The sequence below is a fragment of the Hylobates moloch genome, unplaced genomic scaffold (genome assembly GCF_009828535.3).
Source record: "Hylobates moloch isolate HMO894 unplaced genomic scaffold, HMol_V3 SCAFFOLD_20, whole genome shotgun sequence".
Classification (NCBI taxonomy): domain Eukaryota; kingdom Metazoa; phylum Chordata; class Mammalia; order Primates; family Hylobatidae; genus Hylobates; species Hylobates moloch.
The window spans coordinates 53,235,363-53,243,042 of record NW_026652295.1 but is presented as its reverse complement, the minus strand read 5'-3'; the positions used below and the strand labels follow the sequence as shown (position 1 = coordinate 53,243,042).

Here is a 7,680-nt window from a genome sequence, read left to right as displayed (position 1 = left end):
GCCCCTATGATTCAATTACCTCCCACTGGGTCCCTCCCACAACATGTGGGAATTCAAGATGAGATTTTGGTGGGGACACTGCCAAACGATATCAGGCTCCAATACATCTGGTATCAGACTTTTCAGTGGAAACCTTGCAGGCCAGGAGAGAGTGACATAACATATTTAACATGATGAAAGAGGCCGAGGTGGGTGGATCACCTGAGATCAGGTGTTCAAGACCAGCCTGGCCAACATGGTGAAACCCCATCCCTACTAAAAAATGCAAAAATTAGCCAGGTGTGGTGATGTGTGCCTGTAATCTCAGCTACTCAGGAGGCTGAGGCAGGGAGAATTGTTTGAACCTGGGAGACTGAGGTTGCAGTGAGCCCAAGTTGTGCCACTGCACTCCAGCCTAGGTGACTGAGCAAGATTCTGTCTCAAAAAAAAAAAAAATTAATTAATTAAATTAAATTAAAAATAAGAAGAATAAAGTGCTGAAGGAGAAAAAAAAATGTTATCCTAGTGTTTAGTCAGGGTTCTCTTAGAGGGACAGAACTAATAGGATATTTTATATATATATATATAAAACAGGGAGTTTATTAAGTATTAACTTACATGATCACAAGGTCCCACAATAAGCTGTCTGCAATCTGAGGAGCAAGGAGAGCCAGTAAGAGTCCCAAAACTGAAGAATCTGGAGTCCAATGTTCAAAGGCAGGAAGCATCCAGCACAAGAGAAAGATGTAGGCTGGGAGGCTAGGCCAGTGTCTCCTTTTCTGGATTCTCTGCCTGCTTTATATTCCCTGGAGGCTGATTAGACTGTGCCCACCAGGTTAAGGGTGGATCTGCCTTCCCCAGCCCACTGACTCAAATGTTAATCTCTTTTGGCAACACCCACGCAGACACACCCAGGATTAATACTTTGTATCCTTCAATCCAATGAAGTTGACACTCAGTATTAACCATCACAAGTCCACCCCTTGTCAATGTGAACCCATACACATCTGCTGAGATCATATATAATCTTAAAATAAAGACAATAATGAGGTTATAATTATGCCTAACGTAATACAACTATCCTCCGTACAACCAGAAATGCACCAATCCCCAAACCAAATACTATTACATAAAGTCAACAATACTTAAATGCTGATAAGAAGTCAATAAATCTTATGTCACATGATAAAGGAAAAAAGAAATAAATGGAGATATTTTCTTAATACAAGTGTATACATGCACAAACATGTTTTTAACAAAAGAAGGAAGAAATATGCATGACAGTTACAGTCTTCATTTCTACAGCTGGTCACGTAGTCATAGCTGGTATTGATGACTACCTTCTTCTACTACCCCTTCTGTGTTCCCTTTGCCTTCAGCAAGCACCTCAGCAGGTTGTGTGTGTGTGTGTGTGTTTTTCTGGTGTAGTGACCCAAACCTTCATTCCTAAAGGGTCTGGGCCATTTGTAGTCCTGACTGGATTGGGCTGTTGTAGTTTCCCATTGACCTTAATCGCAGGGCATAGTAATACTAAGAGACACCCTAATGAATCTCCTGTATTCCATACATGCTCTTCCTTACCTATGTTGAGTGGTGGACTGATTTCATCTTGATGGTCCAGGTCAATCACCCCAGCCAACATTGTAACTCCCTTCTTAGCCTCTTGACTTAAAGGTAGGAGGAGCCCAAAGTGTCCAGGTGGCAATCTCAACTTCCACTTTAATGGAATCACTGTTGTGTCTCCTCTTGGCAGTGTTCCTGTCTCTAGAACTAAGACCTCTAGGCCAGCAGAACATAATGTCACGAGAACAGGAAGCAAAAATCTTGCTAGTGGATCACTACGGGTGATGGTAAGTGGTGCCATTTCTACTTCCACCACTTGATTCCTGGACCCATGAATCCTGGCTATGGGAGAAACAACCATATCTTGGATGCTGAATCAGAGCATACATGGCGTTCTGGAGAACTTTGCCCCAGCCCTGCAAAGTATTGTTACCTAGTTGGCACTGTAATTGTGACTTCAAAAAGCCATTCCACAGTTCTATCAATGCAGCTACTTCAGGAAAATGGGGAACATGGTAACATCAGTGAATTCTATGAGCATAAGCCCACTGCTGCACTTTAGCCATAAAGTGAGTGAGTTGGTCAGAGGCAGTGCTGTGTGGAATACCATGACAGTGGATAAGGCATTCTGTGATCCACTGATGGTAGTCTTGGCAGAAGCATTGTGTGCAGGATAGGGAAACCCATATCTGGAGTGTCTATTCCTGTGAGGACAAACCACTGCCGTTTCCATGATGGAAGAGGTCCAATATAATCAACAGGCCATCAGGTAGCTGGCTGATCACCCCGAGGAATGGTGCCATATCAAAGGCTCAGTGTTGGTCTCTGCTGCTGGCAAAGTAGACACTCAGCAGTGGCCATAACCAGGTCAACGTTGGTGAGTGGAAGCCCACATTGCTGAGCCCATGAATAACCTAACCTCCATCCCTGCACCATGACGACTTTATTCATGAGTCCATGGGGCAATGGCAGGGGTGGCTAGGGAAAGAGTCTGAGTGGTGTCCACAGAACCGGTCAGAGTGGTGTCCACAGAAAGGGTCACCCTATCTACTTGATTATTAAACTCTTCCTTCACTAAGGTCACCTGCTGGTGAGCACTCACATGAGATACAATTATCTTCACAGTTTTTGACCACTCATCCACATACCTCTTCCCCAAATTTCATTGTCACCAATTTTCCAATCACGCTTCTTCCAAGTCCCAAACCATCCAGACAAACCATTGGCTACAGCCCATGCATCAGTATATAATTGCAAATCTGACCACTTCTCCTTCCATGCAAATTGCACAATCAGGTGCACTGTTCAAAGTTCAGCCCACTGGGAAGATTTCCCTTCATCGCTGTCCTTCAGGAATGTCCTAGAAAGGGGCTGTAGTGCTGCAGCTGTCCACTTTTGGGTGGTGCCTAAATATTGTGCAGAACCATCTGTGAAAGAGGCTCTAGTCTTCTCTTCCTCTGTCAACTGATCATAAGGAACTCCCCATGAGGCCATTGGTGCAGGCTGGGGTAGAGAAGGCGGGGTGGCAAAAGTGGAGGCCATGGGCATTTGAGCCACTTCCTCATGTAACTTACTTTTGCCTTCAGGACCTTCTCGAGCCCGGTTACTTATATACCACTTCCATTTGATGATGGAATGCTGCTGTGCACAACCCACTTCATGGCTAGATGGTTCTGAAAGCACCCAGTTCATGATAGGCAATTCAGGTTGCATGGTGACTTGACCCATAGTCAAACATCCAGTTTCCACAAAAGCCCAGTAACAGGCCAGGAGTCATCTCTCAAAAGGAGAGTAGTTATTTGCAGAAGATGGCTGGGCCTTGTTCCAAAATCCTAGAGGCCTCCGCAGTGATCCACCTATGGGAGCCTGCCAAAGGCTCCAAACAGCATCCCTATCTGCCACTGACACCTCAAGCACCATTGGATCTGCTGGGTCATGTGGCTAAAGTGGCAGAGCAGCTTTCACAACAGCCTGGACCTGTTGCAAAGCCTTCTCCTGTTCTGGACCACATTAAAAATTGGCAGCCTTTCAGGTCACTCAATAAATGGGCTGGAATAACACACCCAAATCAGGAATGTGTTGCCTCCAAAATCCAAATAAGCCCACTAGGTATTGTGCCTCTTTCTTGGTTGCAGGAGGGGCCAAATGCAGTAACTTATCCTTTATCTTAGTAGCACTATCTCAACAGGTCCCACACCACTGGACCCCTAGAAATTTGACTGAGGTAGAAAGTCCCTGAATTTTGGTTAGATTTATTTCCCATCCCCTGGCATGCAAATATCTCACCAATAAGTCCAGTGTGTTTGCTGCTTCTTGCTCACTGGATCCAATCTGCATAATGTCATCAATGTAATGGACCAATGTGATATCTTGCAGGAGTGAAAAGGGATCAAGGTCCCACTGAATAAGATTATGACACAAAGCCAAAGAGATGATATACCCCTGTGGTAGGACAGTAAAGGTATATTGCTGGCCTTGCCAGCTGAAGTCAAATTGCTTTTGATGGGCCTTATGGACAGGAATGGAGGAAAATGTATTTGTCAAGTCAATGGCTGCATACAATGTACCAGGAGATGTGTTAGTTTGCTTAAGCAATGAAACCACATCTGGTACAGCAGCTGCAATTGGAGTCACCACTTGGTTAAACTCATGATAATCCAGTGCCATTCTACAAGATCCATCTGTCTTCTGAACAGGACAAATGGGAGAGTTGAATGGGGATGGATCACCACCCCTGCATCTTTCAAGTCCTTGGTGGTGGCACTAATTTCTGCAATTCCTATAGAGATGCAATATTGCTTTCAATTTACTACTTTTCTAGGTAGAGGCAGTTCTAATGGCTTCCATTTGTCTTTTCTCACCATCATAGCCCTTGCCCTACCAGTCAGTGAATTCTGCCAGCTGCTAAGTATGTTTATGCTAATTATGCATTCTGGCACTTGGAAAATGGCAACAGGATGAGTCCAGGGACCCATGGTAAGTCAGACCTGAGCTAAAACTTTATTAATTACCTGACCTCCATAAGTCCCTACTTTACCTGGAGGACCACAGTGATGTTTTGGGTTCACTGCAATCAACGTCAGCTCAGAGCCAGTGTCCAATAGTCCCCGAAATGTCTGATCATTTCCTTTTCCCCAGTGCACATTTGCCCTGGTAAAAGGCTGGAAGTCTCCTTGTGGAAGAATGGGAGATAGATTTACTACGTAAGTTGTGGGTAATGTAGTGGGGTCTTTCCTCAAGGGGACATGGCCTCCCCTTCATTCAAGGGGTTCTGGGTCTGTAAACTGGCTCAAATATGGAAATTGATTGAGGGGGCATGATTCTCTGTTTCGATAATGCAAATTAGCCTTTTGTCCATTTGACCTAGAGGTTTTCTGTTTGTATAAATTAAGTAGGAATGCAGTAAGCTTCCTATCAAATTCACTTCTAGGAACAAGGTGATTAATTAGCTAACGTTAGAGCTTTACACAAGTCAGACTATTGTGATTGCCACTTTGCCTCTGCTCTCCATTACGGTTGCTATGCCCTCCTTACCTTTGACAGTTGACTGACACCACTTGGCCCCTGACACTTCAGAATCAAATTATTCCAATTGTATTTAAATTTTGTAATTGAGTGACTGTGGTTCTCACCTTTAGATCTGACATATAGAAAATAGCAATTAGAGGGCTCTTCAAAGATGCAGGTGCTGCCTCACAAATCTATTTTGCAAGACATTGATCAAGTGTATATCTTCTGGACCCTCCCAGCTGGGATGAGTAGGTCTAAAGTGACTAATCCACTCCACCATCCCAATCTCCCTAAGCCTTTGGATCCCTTCCTCTACATTAAACCAAGGGAAATCAGGCATTTCCAGCTCACTCACAGTGGGCCATCTTTTAATCCACATTTCACCTAACCAAGCAAATAAACTATTACAACCTTTTTTTTATTATACTTTAAGTTCTAGGGTACATGTGCACAATGTGCAGCTTTGCTACGTATGTATACATGTGCCATGTTGGTGTGCTGCACCCATTAACTCGTCATTTACATTAGGTATACCTCCTAATGCTATCCCTCCCACCTTCCCCCATCCCATGACAGGCCCTGGTGTGTGATGTGCCTCACCCTGTGTCCAAGTGTTCTCATTGTTCAATTCCCACCTATGAGTGAGAACATGTGGTGTTTTGTTTTCTGTCCTTACGATACTTTGCTCAGAATGATGGTTACCAGCTTCATCCATGTCCCTACAAAGGACATGAACTCATCCTTTTTTATGGCTGCATAGTATTCCATGGTGTATATATGCCACATTTTCTTAATCCAGTCTATCATTGATGGACATTTGGATTGGTTCCAAGTCTTTGCTATTGTGAATAGTGCCACAATAAACATACGTGTGCATGTGTCTTTATAACAGCATGATTTATAATCCTTTGGATATATACCCAGTAATGGGATGGCTGGATCAAATGGTATTTCTAGTTCTAGCTCCTTGAGGAATCACCACACTGTCTTCCACAATGGTTGAACTAGTTGACAGTCTCACCAACAGTGTAAAAGTATTCCATTTCTCCACATCCTCTCCAGCATCTGTTGTTTCCTGACCTTTTAATGACTGCCATTCTAACTGTTGTGAGATGGTATCTCACTGTGGTTTTGATTTGCATTTCTCTGATGGCCAGTGATGATGAGCATTTTTTCTTGTGTCTGTTGGCTGCATAAATGTCTTCTTTTGAGAAGTGTCTGTTCATATCCCTCGCCCACTTTTTGATGGGGTTGTTTGATTTTTTCTTGTAAATTTGTTTAAGTTCTTTGTAGATTCTGGATATTAGCCCTTTGTCAGATGAGTAGATTGCAAAAATTTTCTCCCATTCTGTAGGTTGCCTGTTCACTCTGATGGTAGTTTATTAGAACATTTTTTAACTCCTTGAGCTGCAACATTAAATGCAGAGTCCCTGCTTAGTGGGCCCAATTCAATAAATTCAGCCTGATCCAACTGTGTTCTTTCCACCATTATCCCACACTCTTAATATCCATTCCCATGCCTGTTCTCCAGATTACTGTTTATACAAATTAGAGAACTCAAACAGTTCTTTTCAAGGGTAGTGCACCTCCTCATGGGTCACACTCTCAACCTCACTTCTAGGGGCCTGCCAGCAATTTAGTCTAGTTGAGATCTTGAAGCAAAGCTGTTGGGGTGGCTTCTGAGGAGAATCCACATTTTCTTGCCTGACAACTGCCTCGGGGAGGCTGTCACTTTTGCCTCAGGCAGTGCAGGGTTTATCTCAGACAAACGTGGAAAGGCTGATGGCAGCCTGGGTTGGGGAGGGGATGCTGCCACTACTGGGGATGGGGAAGCTGTTCCTTCTGGCAAAAATGTTTCATCAGAGTTTACAAACTCAGTGTCCCCAGCTTCATCAGGGTCCTCCCAGATGTCCCCATTCCAAGGTGCATGGTCCCATTCTTTTCCAGTCAATGCTCTCACTTTAACAGTAGGCACCTGGCAAGGCTGTGCATGCATCTTTTGTTGCAGGTCAGCCACTTGCATGAGAAGAGCTTGTGTCTGTTTTTTCCACAATTTCAGCTCTTTCTTTACAAGAGGTAAGTCTCTCCCTGAGAGCAGTCTCAGCAGATTTGAGGCTCAGCATCTGCTTCTGAAGCAAGAAGACAGAATCCTTGAGTTCATCCTTTTCTTTCAACACTTTGTCTACTGAACTTAGGAGCAACCAACCAGGTTCATTATGTTCCTTGGTTCTCCACATATGGACATATGGTCAAAGGTATTATGTACAGAGTCACTAAACTGGTTTGCCTTTCATGAGTGGTGTATCAGGAGAGTCAAATGCATTTATTTTGCATATCTCTCTGAACAGTTCATGCCAAGGACTGTGTTCTCCATAGTATTTGAAGTAGGGTCCTTCGCATTTTGGGGTCTAATCATATTAAGCAGCCAACTCCAGAAACCCAAAAACCAGTGAAAGAACTCCATCCTTAATATTCTGTCCCTCTAGAACCACTCCTGGTACCAAAATCTGTATCAGTCAGGGTTCTCTTAGAGGGACAGAACTAATAGGATATATATATATATATATGATATATATTAATAGGATATATATAGGATATATATTAATAGGATATATATATATATCCTAT

At 43.5% G+C, this 7,680-nt stretch overlaps 1 pseudogene; it reads right to left on the bottom strand.

The window, feature by feature from the left end:
* Positions 1-1,278: 1,278 nt before the first annotated feature.
* Positions 1,279-7,680, bottom strand: part of LOC131382102 (uncharacterized) — a 23,417-nt pseudogene continuing 17,015 nt past the window's right edge.